This window comes from Silurus aristotelis (assembly GCF_946808225.1).
Source record: "Silurus aristotelis genome assembly, chromosome: 4".
Taxonomy (NCBI): domain Eukaryota; kingdom Metazoa; phylum Chordata; class Actinopteri; order Siluriformes; family Siluridae; genus Silurus; species Silurus aristotelis.
This window is the reverse complement of record NC_139577.1, coordinates 35,551,295-35,566,666: the sequence shown is the minus strand read 5'-3', so window position 1 is coordinate 35,566,666 and position 15,372 is coordinate 35,551,295. Positions and strand designations below refer to the sequence as shown.

At 37.1% G+C, this 15,372-nt stretch overlaps 1 protein-coding gene across 2 annotated transcripts in view; it reads right to left on the bottom strand.

The window, feature by feature from the left end:
• The window catches only part of cxxc4 (CXXC finger 4), a 43,982-nt gene that overhangs the window by 21,012 nt on the left and 7,598 nt on the right, over nt 1-15,372 (bottom strand). The window lies entirely within an intron of this gene.

Genomic DNA, 15,372 nt, shown 5'->3' with positions numbered 1-15,372 from the left:
ACACCTAAAACAAATTAGCGCTGCCCACGGACGCTTATTCGGCTCCTCCGCAATCATTAAAGCCGCCGCTCTTCAAGGTCCTGCCACCAACCATTTATTTATTTAAAAAAAGGGAAAAAAATCCTTGTGGCTTTGAGAGCGCTGTACAATGGCGCCATGACCTTTTCATTACAGCGTGCTCCCGGTGCGAGCACAAAAGAGCCAAGCATCTCCCACGTCACCCGTTCTTCCGCCTGACATCAGCGAATCCCACTGCGCCCGCTAATTGTACGCTGGTTTTCAGGGTCGGAAGATTTCTTCTCCCTGTTTCCCTCCTCGCCTGCCAGTGTCATACTACAGCATACTTACACTATACTCTCATTTTACAGTATACTCACACTATATGCTCATTCTATACTCACACTATACTACAGTATACTCACATATAATGCTTATATTATACTCACACTATACTCACACTATACTACAGTATACTCACATATAATGCTCATATTATACTCACACTATACTCACACTATACTACAGTATACTCACATATAATGCTTATATTATACTCACACTATACTCACACTATACTACAGTATACTCACATATAATGCTCATATTATACTCACACTATACTCACACTATACTACAGTATACTCACATATAATGCTTATATTATACTCACACTATACTCACACTATACTACAGTATACTCACATATAATGCTTATATTATACTCACACTATACTACAGTATACTCACATATAATGCTCATGTTATACTCACACTATACTCACACTATACTACAGTATACTCACATATAATGCTCATGTTATACTCACACTATACTCACACTATACTACAGTATACTCACATATAATGCTCATATTATACTCACAATATACTCACACTATACTACAGTATACTCACATATAATGCTTATATTATACTCACACTATACTACAGTATACTCACATATAATGCTCATATTATACTCACACTATACTCACACTATACTACAGTATACTCACATATAATGCTTATATTATACTCACACTATACTACAGTATACTCACATATAATGCTCACACTATACTCACACTATACTACAGTATACTCACATATAATGCTCATATTATACTCACACTATACTCACACTATACTACAGTATACTCACATATAATGCTCATATTATACTCACACTATACTCACACTATACTACAGTATACTCACACTATATGCTCATATTATACTCACACTATACTCACACTATACTACAGTATACTCACATATAATGCTCATATTATACTCACACTATACTCACACTATACTACAGTATACTCACATATAATGCTCATATTATACTCACACTATACTCACACTATACTACAGTATACTCACACTATATGCTCATATTATACTCACAATATACTCACACTATACTACAGTATACTCACATATAATGCTCATATTATACTCACACTATACTCACACTATACTACAGTATACTCACACTATATGCTCATATTATACTCACACTATACTCACACTATACTACAGTATACTTACATATAATGCTCACACTATACTCACACTATACTACAGTATACTCACACTATATGCTCATATTATACTCACACTTTACTCACACTATACTACAGTATACTCACATATAATGCTCATATTATACTCACACTATACTACAGTATACTCACACTATATGCTCATATTATACTCACACTATACTCACACTATACTACAGTATACTCACACTATATGCTCATATTATACTCACACTATACTACAGTATACTCACATATAATGCTCATATTATACTCACACTATACTACAGTATACTCACACTATATGCTCATATTATACTCACACTATACTCACACTATACTACAGTATACTCACATATAATGCTCATATTATACTCACACTATACTACAGTATACTCACACTATATGCTCATATTATACTCACACTATACTCACACTATACTACAGTATACTCACATATAATGCTCATATTATACTCACACTATACTACAGTATACTCACATATAATGCTCATATTATACTCACACTATACTTACACTATACTACAGTATACTCACACTATATGCTCATAATATACTCACACTATACTACAGTATACTCACATATAATGCTCATATTATACTCACACTATACTACAGTATACTCACATATAATGCTTATATTATACTCAAACTATACTTATACTATACTACAGTATACTCACATATAATGCTTATATTATACTCAAACTATACTTATACTATACTACAGTATACTCACATATAATGCTTATATTAAACTCACACTATACTCACACTATACTCACATATAATGCTCATATTATACTCACACTATACTACAGTATACTCACATATAATGCTTATATTATACTCACACTATACTTACACTATACTACAGTATACTCACATATAATGCTCATATTATACTCACACTATACTCACACTATACTACAGTATACTCACATATAATGCTCATATTATACTCACACTATACTACAGTATACTCACATATAATGCTTATATTATACTCAAACTATACTTACACTATACTACAGTATACTCACATATGCTTATATTATACTCACACTATACTCACACTATACTCACATATAATGCTCATATTATACTCACACTATACTACAGTATACTCACATATAATGCTTATATTATACTCAAACTATACTTACACTATACTACAGTATACTCACATATAATGCTCATATTATACTCACACTATACTCACACTATACTACAGTATACTCACATATAATGCTTATATTATACTCAAACTATACTTACACTATACTACAGTATACTCACATATAATGCTTATATTATACTCACACTATACTCACATATAATGCTCATATTATACTCACACTATACTACAGTATACTCACATATAATGCTTATATTATACTCAAACTATACTTACACTATACTACAGTATACTCACATATAATGCTTATATTATACTCACACTATACTCACACTATACTCACATATAATGCTCATATTATACTCACGCTATACTACAGTATACTCACACTATATGCTCATATTATACTCACACTATACTCACACTATACTACAGTATACTCACACTATATGCTCATATTATACTCACACTATACTACAGTATACTCACACTATATGCTTATAATATACTCACACTATACTCACACTATACTACAGTATACTCACATATAATGCTCATATTATACTCACACTATACTCACACTATACTACAGTATACTCACATATAATGCTCATATTATACTCACACTATACTCACACTACACTACAGTATACTCACATAGAATGCTCATATTATACTCACACTATACTACAGTATACTCACACTATATGCTCATATTATACTCACACTATACTACAGTACACTCACACTATATGCTCATATTATACTCACACTATACTACAGTATACTCACACTATATGCTCATATTATACTCACACTATACTACAGTATACTCACACTATATGCTTATATTATACTCACTATACTACAGTATACTCACACTATATGCTCATATTATACTACAGTATACTCACATAATGCTTATATTATACTCACACTATACTCACACTATACTACAGTATACTCACATATAATGCTCATATTATACTCACACTATACTCACACTATACTACAGTATACTCACATATAATGCTTATATTATACTCACACTATACTACAGTATACTCACATATAATGCTCATATTATACTCACACTATACTCACACTATACTACAGTATACTCACACTATATGCTCATATTATACTCACACTATACTACAGTATACTCACATATAATGCTCATATTATACTCACACTATACTACAGTATACTCACATATAATGCTTATATTATACTCAAACTATACTTACACTATACTACAGTATACTCACATATAATGCTTATATTATACTCACACTATACTCACATATAATGCTCATATTATACTCACACTATACTACAGTATACTCACATATAATGCTTATATTATACTCAAACTATACTTACACTATACTACAGTATACTCACATATAATGCTTATATTATACTCACTATACTCACACTATACTACAGTATACTCACATATAATGCTTATATTATACTCAAACTATACTTACACTATACTACAGTATACTCACATATAATGCTTATATTATACTCGCACTATACTCACACTATACTCACATATAATGCTCATATTATACTCACACTATACTAAAGTATACTCACATATAATGCTTATATTATACTCAAACTATACTTACACTATACTACAGTATACTCACATATAATGCTTATATTATACTCACACTATACTCACATATAATGCTCATATTATACTCACACTATACTCACGCTATACTACAGTATACTCACACTATATGCTCATATTATACTCACACTATACTCACACTATACTACAGTATACTCACACTATATGCTCATATTATACTCACACTATACTACAATATACTCACACTATATGCTTATAATATACTCACACTATACTCACACTATACTACAGTATACTCACATATAATGCTCATATTATACTCACACTATACTCACACTATACTACAGTATACTCACATATAATGCTTATATTATACTCACACTATACTCACACTATACTACAGTATACTCACATATAATGCTCATATTATACTCACACTATACTCACACTATACTACAGTATACTCACACTATATGCTCATAATATACTCACACTATACTACAGTATACTCACATATAATGCTTATATTATACTCACACTATACTCACACTATACTACAGTATACTCACATATAATGCTCATATTATACTCACACTATACTCACACTATACTACAGTATACTCACACTATATGCTCATATTATACTCACACTATACTACAGTATACTCACACTATATGCTCATATTATACTCACACTATACTCACACTATACTACAGTATACTCACACTATATGCTCATATACTCACACTATACTACAGTATACTCACACTATATGCTCATATACTCACACTATACTACAGTATACTCACACTATATGCTCATATTATACTACAGTATACTCACATAATGCTTATATTATACTCACACTATACTACAGTATACTCACATATAATGCTCATATTATACTCACACTATACTCACACTATACTACAGTATACTCACACTATATGCTCATATTATACTCACACTATACTACAGTATACTTACACTATACTCATACTATACTCTCATTCTACAGTATACTCACACTATATGCTCATACAATACTTATACTATACTATAATACTACAGTATACTTCACTATTTTCATACTCTCTACAGTATACTCAAACTATGCTCATATTATACTCACATAGATTACTCACACTATACTATAATACTACCGTATACTCACAATATATGCTCATACTATACTCACATACTATACTTACACTATACTATAGTACACAGTATACTTACACTATACTCACATTCTACAAATATACTCACACTATATGCTCATATTATACTCACACTATACTACAGTATACTTACACTATACTCTCATACTATACTCACACTATATGCTCATACTATACCCACATACTATACTTACACTATACTATAGTACACAGTATACTTACACTATACTCACATTCTACCATATACTCACACTATATGCTCATATTATACTCACACTATACTACAGTATACTTACACTATACTCTCATACTATACTCTCATTCTACCGTATACTCACACTATATGCTCATACTATACTCATACTATACTCTAATACTACAGTATACTTATTCCGTACTCTCATACTACAGTATACTCACAAAAATCTCATTCTACAGTCTAATCACACTATGCTCCCATACTACAGTATACTCACACTATACTCCCATACTACAGTATATGCATACTATACTCTCATACTACATTAAACCCACACTATTACATTCCACAGTAGTCCACACTAAACTCACACACTACAGTATTTTCACTCTGTACATTAATACCACAGTATACTCACACTATACTCTCATACTACAGTATACTTACTTATATACTACAGTATAATCATGTTTTACTCTAATACTATAGTATACTTACACTATACTCTAATACTACAGTATCCTCTGCACTCTTATACTACAGTATACTCACTCTGTACTCTAATACTATAGTACACTCTCTCTGTACTCTAATACTACATGCTGTAGTCTTATAATTTACTCTCATTCTACAGCATACACACATACTATACACTAACACTATAGTCTTATTACACAGTATACTTGCACTATACTCTCAAACTAGAGTACACTCACACTATAATCTAATTCTACAGTATACTTACATTATACTCTCACACAATACTTTCATACTTAACTCTTATTCTACAGTATACTTACACTATACTTTTATTCCAGAGTATAATCACATACTATACTCTCATTCTACAGCATACTCATACTATACTCTCCCCTACAGAGTACTCACACTAAATATTCATACTATACTCTTATTTTAGTTTACTCACACTATACTCACATACAATACTCTCCCCTAACGTATACTCATACTTCACTGTTATTCTATACTCTTATTTTACAGTGTGCTTACACTATACTATACCAGCTATGAGGTCTCGACTAAGACGGAATGAGATACCGTGATTATTGTAGATTCGATTGTCCGGGATGCCCGCGTAACCGCAGCCAAAGGTAAGGTACACACTCGCTATTTTCCTGGTGCTCGATGTTGCAAGAACTGTTGTTCTCTATGCCGGAGAGGCAAACTGAGATCTTGAAAAGGGATTTCAGGATCCTGGTGGAGAAGATACGCAGCACATCACCCACGATGAGAATCATAGTGTCAGGACCTCTTCCCACTTACCAGCGAGAAATTGAGTAGTTCAGTAGACTTTTTGCACTAAACGAATGGCTACAGTCATGGTGTAGAGAAAAAAAAGCTACTCATTGCTGATAATTGGAATTTTTTGTGGGAGCATACAAGGTTTTTCCATCCTTATGGCCTGCACCCCAACAGAGTTGGAGCTACAGTCTTATCAGACAACATCTTTAGAACACTGCACACCATCTGACTGGTAAGACATCATGCAATTCACAATTATGATAATATTTATACAACAAACCAAATAGTTACACAATAAGTACACACACAGCCCACTTTATAGAAGCCGTGTCTATTCCTCATGTAGTGAGATCATAAAATTAATACACAAGATCCAGAAATAATCTTAGTGCAGTTAAAACTGAAAAATGCCAGATAAGCAAACACAAAAAAGTTCTAAAGTTTGGTCTTTTAAACATTAGATCACTTGCAACCAAAGCACTGATTGTAAATGAGATGATCACAGATAATAATCTCGATGCACTCTGTCTCACTGAGACCTGGATTAAACCAGGTGATTATATGGGTCTAAACGAGTCGACACCGTCAGGATATGTTTATAAGCAAGAGCCCCGTCAGACTGGTCGTGGGGGGGGGTGTAGGAACCATTTATAGTGCCCTTCTTAATGTTAGTCAGAGATTAGGATTCAGCTTTAAATCATTTGAAGTGTTTGTTCTTAAAAATTTTACTTTCAGACATACATAAAAAACTCGCTCTGGTCACCGTGTACAGACCCCCAGGACCCTACGCTGATTTTCTTCATGAGTTTGCTTGTTTTCTCTCAGACCTCCTGATCAGCTTTGATAAAGTGCTGCTTGTAGGAGATTTTAATATTCATGTAGATGATGTAAACGATGCTCTAGGATTATCATTTGTCGATTTACTAAACTCTTTTGGAGTTAAACAAAACGTCACCAGACCAACCCACCGTTTTAACCACACACTAGACTTAATAATATCCCACGGAGCAGACGTCACTGATATAGATATTTTACCCCAGAGTGATGACATCACAGACCATTATCTCCTACTGTACACACTACCGGTAGAGCAGATTAACCGTGTTTCACCACGGTATCGACTTGGTAGGACTATTATTCCAACCACTAAGGACAGATTCATAAATAACCTGCCTGATTTATCTCAATTGAAATGGCTAACAACATAGACCTTATCCTCACTAGCACATTAGACACTGTTGCCCCCATCCGGTTAAAAAAGGTTCGAGAACAAGCACCTGCACCTTGGTATAATAGTCATACGCATGCCCTAAAGAGAACAACACGTAATCTGGAGAGAAAATGGAGGAAAACTAAATTGGAGGTATTTAGAATTGCGTATAAAGACAGTATGCTTAGCTACAGACAGGCGCTAAAAGCTGCTAGAGCTGAACACCTGAGCAAACTCATAGAAAATAACAAAAACAATCCCAGGTTCCTTTTCAGTACAGTCGCTAAACTAACTACAAATCAGGGCTCTGAAAAATGTGTTCCATCACAGTTTAGTAGTGACGACTTTATGAATTTCTTTACTGAAAAAAATATAGTATTAGAAAAACAATTGTGGCAGTTCAACCTCTGACAGCATCTCCTGATCCAATCTCACCTACAACTCCACAACTACACTGTTTTACATGTATAGGACAGGAAGAGCTGTATGATGTTATTATCAAAGCTAAATCAACAACATGTCAGTTAGATCCAATTCCCACTAAACTACTGAAGGAAGTGTTCCATACAGCTGGTGAGCCTCTTCTCAATATTATTAACTCCTCACTATCGTTAGGTCATGTCCCTAAATCCCTCAAGTTAGCAGTTATTAAGCCCCTCATTAAAAAACCTAATCTGGATCCAAACACGCTATCGAATTACAGAACAATTTCAAATCTCCCATTTATGTCTAAGATTTTAGAAAAGATTGTCGCTGCCCAGTTCTGTTCCTACTTACAAGAGAACAATATCTTTAGAGTTTCAGTCAGGTTTCAGGCTCCATCATAGCACAGAAACTGCTCTAGTTAAAATCACTAATGACCTGTTTTTAGCTTCAGACCAAGGCTTCATCTCACGGTTAGTTTTACGAGATCTTAGTGCTGCGTTCGACACTATAGATCATGATCTCCTCCTAGATCGCTTACAGAATTACATCTGCATTCAGGGACAGGCATTAAGCTGGTTTAAATCCTACCTGTCTGATTTTTACCATTTCGTAGACTTAAATGGAGAGTTATCCTGGTTTAATATGAGGTGCCACAAGGTTCAGTTCTAGGACCCCTGCATTTCACAATATACAGTACATGCGTCTCTTGGGAAATATTATTAAAAGGCATGGGATCAGCTTCCACTGTTATGCTGATGACACCCAGCTATAAATCTCATCAAAACCAGATAAAATATCTCAATTGATCCGGAAAACAAAGTGGGTTAAATAATTAAAAGATTGGATGACACATAACTTTCTATTTGACCATATAACCTTATCACCCTAAACTTTGGAATAGATTAAAGACGTATGTTTTTAGCGAGTTCTACACATAACACACATCACATCTGATCACGTCACATTATCAACTTGTGCTGTTAATATTATGAACAGCAGCTACGCTAATTCCTCTCCACTGCTTCTCTTTTGATGTCACCCATATGAGGATGGGTTCCCCTTTGAGTCTGGTTCCTCTCAAGGTTTCTTCCTCATATCATCTAAGGGAGTTTTTCCTTGCCACTGTCGCCACGGCTGCTCATCAGGGACAAACGCACACCATTCACCTTCACTGTTGTTTTCTGTAAAGCTGCTTTGAGACAATGTCTGTTGTGAAAAGCGCTATACAAATAAACTTGACTTGACTTGACTTGACTCTTTCTCTCCCCTCTTTGAGTGTTAAAAGGCTCTGGCATGGAGAAGCTGGTGTTGGCTCTCTGATATCAAATGTTGAGTAGCTCCTGGTTCCACAACCTCAAATGACTGTATAAGACTGTAGAAAGATCATCAGTAATAATCACACACTCCATTGCTCATGTTAGTTCTCACTCTCCAGTGTTCTGTAGTGTTTAAAGACTATAATCACACTCTTGATGTCACCCAAATGAGGATGGGTTCCCCTTTTGAGTCTGGTTCCTCTCAAGGTTTCTTCCTCATAACATCTAAGGAGGTTTTTTCTACGCCACATTTGCCCCAGTCTTCATCATCACTGACTAATACATCAATCACAATTATACAATTTTTGTTCTATAATTCTCGAGTTCTGTAAAGCTGCTTTGAGGAAATGTCCGTTGTGAAAAGCGCTCTAGAAATAAACTTGAAATTAGAGATATTTAAGAAGAATCATGAAATCACAGTTGTTTATAAATGATTAACGTGATAACAGACCAACAGAAAGCTTTGGCAGCTGAGAGACAGACAGGTAAAGCAGATGTTTAATATTTGGGGCATCCTGAGGGGCGTGCACTCGCCGCGATATTCTCGATGGAAATACTAAGATCACGTATCTGTGTTTTGGAGCAGATATAAATGACATCAGGATGGATGCTTTCTCTGGTGTCTCATTTCCAGGATGAGTCGGTGCAGCTCACATGGGCATATTAATGTTAATTCCCCTCACAGCCTGAGTGAGCAGTTCACGGCTGAGTATTCACCTGCTCCCTCATCTTTTGTACATTCAGTACACCTCTGAGCTTTATTTTCCTACAGGTCGAACAATTCTAATGAAAAGATCTGATTCTATATTTGATTTCAAGTTCTGGTTCAGTCTGTGCTCAAGGTCTAACAGAGCAGAACAAACCGTTCTGCATTTCCTCCTGTCTTCACATGAATGTAGGACTTTTTCCTGAGCTATTTCTTTCTAATTTCATTTATGTATTAGAGCCCTCCAGAAACACATAACAAAATGCATCAAGACTCTTACTAGAAATGCAGCAGAACCAACCAGAAACAGATCAGAACCCATCAGAACTGCATCACGACCCATTAGAAATGCAGTAGAACCCTAAGACTGAGGCCACAAATAATGGTAAAGTCAAGATCTGATGCAGAATCAATCTGGATGTTGATGAAGTTGATCGGCTAAGGGGTCAATGACATCCATAACCATCACACTGTACTGATAAAAATGTAATCTGTGCTAAAAAGCCAAGCAGCTTTCACACTAAAGTGAAGTGTGTATGTGCTGCTGTGTGTGTGTGTGTGTGTGTGTGTGTGGTAGGTAAATGCAAATCAGGCCCTAGGCACAATGTACTGATGCTTCACACTGAAACACACAGAAATATGTAAAGAATTTCTGTTTATTGGAGATTTTCATTCATACTTTTTTCTATAATTGTATATATTTATGGTTTTATGGTTAGGGGTAGAGGGTACAGGGGGTTAGGGGTAGAGAATACAGGTGGTTAGGGGTAGAGGGTACAGGGGGTTAGGTGTAGAGAATACAGGTGGTTAGGGGTAGATGGTACAGGGGGTTAGAGGTAGAGGGTACAGGGGGTTAGGTGTAGAGAATACAGGTGGTTAGGGGTAGAGGGTACAGGGGGTTAGGGGTAGAGGGTACAGGGGGTTAGGGGTAGAGGGTACAGGGGGTTAGGGGTAGAGGGTACAGGGGGTTAGGTGTAGAGAATACAGGTGGTTAGGTGTAGAGAATACAGGTGGTTAGGGGTAGATGGTACAGGGGGTTAGAAGTAGAGGGTACAGGGGATTAGGGGTAGAGGGTACAGGGGGTTAGGAGTAGAATGTTCAGGGGTTAGGGGTAGAGGGTACAGGGGGTTAGGGGTAGAGGGTACAGGGGTTAGGGGTAGAGGGTACAGGGGGTTAGGGGTATAGGGTACAGGGGGTTAGGGGTATAGGATACAGTGGGTTAGGGGTATAGAGTACAGGGGGTTAGGGGTATAGAGTACAGGGGGTTAGAGGTAGAGGGAACGGGTGGTTATGGGTAGAGGGTACTAGGAGATTAGGGGTAGAATGTACAGGGTATTATGGGTAGAGGATACATTGGGTTAGGGGTATGGGGGGTAACAAACCAGAATAAACCATCAGGTACCACACATCCTATTAAACTCCCATTACAGACCACCATGACCACATTAGAACTAAAACTGCAATTCACACTTAGCAGAAACACATTAGAGGACAATCCTTTAGGACCTTAAAAGAACCAACAAAACCACAGTAAAATCTTCAGGATCTAGTAGACATGACTAAATAACTCGTTTTTTTTTCAGCACATTACATATTAGCTAACATGGCTAACTATTTATTTGTTTATTGTTTACTTTATTAAGTATGCATTAGCTAGCTTTTAAATAATGCTAATACACACAGATGTTGGCTTCTTGTTATAAACTAGCTAGTTGTTCTTTCTATTACCTAACACATGCTAACAGTGACGTTTCTAATGGTGAGCATGTTTCTAATGCTAAAAAAGTATAATTTATTGGAATTAATGATCTGAAATGTTGTAAAGTGAATTATGGGATTCGTTCTAAAGTCTTCTTCTCTCAATACATAGCGCATGGGGAAGAATACTAATGCTAATGCTTCCCTGTGGATGTGAGCGTTATCAGGTTGCTAATTCCTCCTGCAGGGGGTGTCAGGGCTTGATTTTACTTCTTTCACAAAGGAATTCATTTCTTTTTAACCAGAGCACTGCAGAGCAGAGTCTCACTTACAGCCTGAGATACTTGTCTCACCCTCCGCATGTCTCACTTTCACTTACAGCCTGAGATACCCGTCTTACCCTCCGCATGTCTCACTCTCACTTACAGCCTGAGATACCTGTCTCACCCTCCGCATGTCTCACTCTCACTTACAGCCGGAGATACCTGTCTTACCCTCCGCATGTCTCACTCTCACTTACAGCCTGAGATACCTGTCTCACCCTCCACATGTCTCACTCTCACTAGCAGCTTGAGATACCCGTCTCACCCTCCACATGTCTCACTCTCACTAGCAGCCTGAGATACCTGTCTCACCCTCCACATGTCTTACTCTCACTTACAGCCTGAGATACCTGTCTCACCCTCCACGTCTCACTCTCACTTACAGCCTGATATATATTTGTCTCACCCTCCACATGTCTCACTCTCACTTACAGCCTGATATATTTGTCTCACCCTCCACATGTCTCACTCTCACTTACAGCCTGAGATACCTGTCTCATGCTCACTCAGAACCTGAGATACCTGTCTCACCCTCTGCATGTCTCATTCTTAGTTACAGCCTGAGATACCCGTCTCACTCTCACTTACAGCCTGAGATACCGGTCTCACCCTCCACATTTCTCACTCTCATCTACAGCCTGAGATACCTGTCTCACCCTCCACATGTCTCACTTTCACAGTCTGAGATACCTGCCTCACCCTCCACATGTCTCACTCTCAGCCTGAAATATCTGTCTCACCCTCCACGTCTCACTCTCACTCTTAGCCTAAGATACCTGTCTCACCCTCCACATGTCTCACTCTTATTTACAGCCTGAGATACCTGTCTCACCCTCCACATGTCTCACTCTCACTTACAGCCTAAGATACCTGTCTCATTCTCCACATGTCTCACTTACAGCCTAAGATACCTGTCTCACCCTTTAAGTCTCACTCCCAGTCTGAGATACCCGTCTTAACCTTCACATGTCTCACTCTCACTAGCAGCATGAGATACCTGTCTCACTCTCTACATTATATTTATAGTAAACCACTTCCTGGTTCAGTAATGCTGAGTGAAATCAGTGCACTGGTGAACACAGCTGAACATAAAGCAGAGACACGCCTTTAACAAAAACATTTAATCTTAGTGAATCTAATCTAAACTAATTTAATAAAATCTAATATAGAATAATCTAGTTGAATCTATTCAGGTCTAAAATGGAATAATCGAAGATGAAATAATCTGTACAATCTGATCTGATTCTCTAGTGTGAATCCGAGGCTAAGCGTGTAACACACGTACATCACATGTCTAATCCGATCACTTCGTCCTCCTTCTCAATCTGTTTCTAAAAAACTTGGTGTTTAATTTTATACCCTCATGTATTAATTAGCACCTGGGATATGTTTAGCCACGCCCCCTCATTATCATATAAGTGCTAATACTGTAAGTGTTGAAGTCGAACACAATAAATAAATGAGGGAGAGGATTTTAATGAAAGGACTGTAACTGGTTAGAATGAACAGAAGTGAAGATCCTGAGACGAGGTGAGAAACAGTTCAGAGTGTTTTACTGAGAAACGCTTTGTGTTTGGTTTCGAGATTTTTTAGCTCACTGGAGGACGTTAATGATCATCCGGGCATGAAACAATAATTATTATCGCCATGGGACAGCTCAATATATGTGTGTGTGTGTGTGTGTGTGTGTGTGTGTGTGTTGCATGTTCAGGGCAGCAGTGCATGATGGGATGTGGATCATCAGGAGGCGGAGTCTGTAATTGGGTGAAATGGCCGAGTGCAGTGAGGGAGAAGCGTTTCCCAGCTCCGCCTGGAATCCGGCCAAGAACCTTGGCTTTTTTCTCCGCCTGAAATCCAGTCTCAGCCTGACTGGCAGCAATTACTGCGTCTGAGCCAAAGCTACGTTCACACACACACACGCTCTCACACACACACACACACGCCTTCACACACACCCCTAATTACTGCCAATTAGACGAGGCGTGTAGGGAGAAGGGAGAAGCTGCGGGGACGTTCAGGCTCATGGGGGTAAAAGGCGGGTTGGGGGTGATTGGGTGGGTAGGTAAGGGGGGGTTGGGGGCAATAAAGGGCTTTAGAGTGACTGGAAGGTAAAGGTTACTGAGGGAAATAAAAAGAAATGATGGATGTGTCTCAGAAACGCAGTTAAGGTTCAGGGATGGAGAAGTGGCCGAGCTGCTCTTCTCCTCCTCCTGCCCTCCTGCCCTCTATATTCACGTCACCACCACCGCTACAGTCAGTAACGTAGCAGTAACTGTGTTATTAGTGCTAGCATTAGGAGATTTTAGTACTAGGTACTGCACTATGTGATTAATACTAGGGTTAGTAGTAAGATCAGTATCAGTATTAGTGCTGGGAGTAAAGTGTTTATTATTATTATTATTATTGTGATTAGTCGAGGAATTAGGAGAAATAACAGGTGCATGTGGGAGTGAAGATGGTGATGGTGATGAAGGTGAAAGTGGAAGTGGAGTTGAAGGTGAAGATGAAGAAGGTAAACTTTAAGATGATGAAGGTGAAATTTAAGTTAAACGCAAAGATAAATAAATAAAACATGTATGCCAACCTGAAGAGAAACATGAAGTTGAGGACAGAGGTTAAGATGAAGATGAAAGTAAAGATGATGAAGGTGAAGATTGAAGTAAAAATTTAAGTGAAGTTGATGAAGGAGAAGAACAAAGTGATATAACAAAATATAAACAAAGATGAATAAA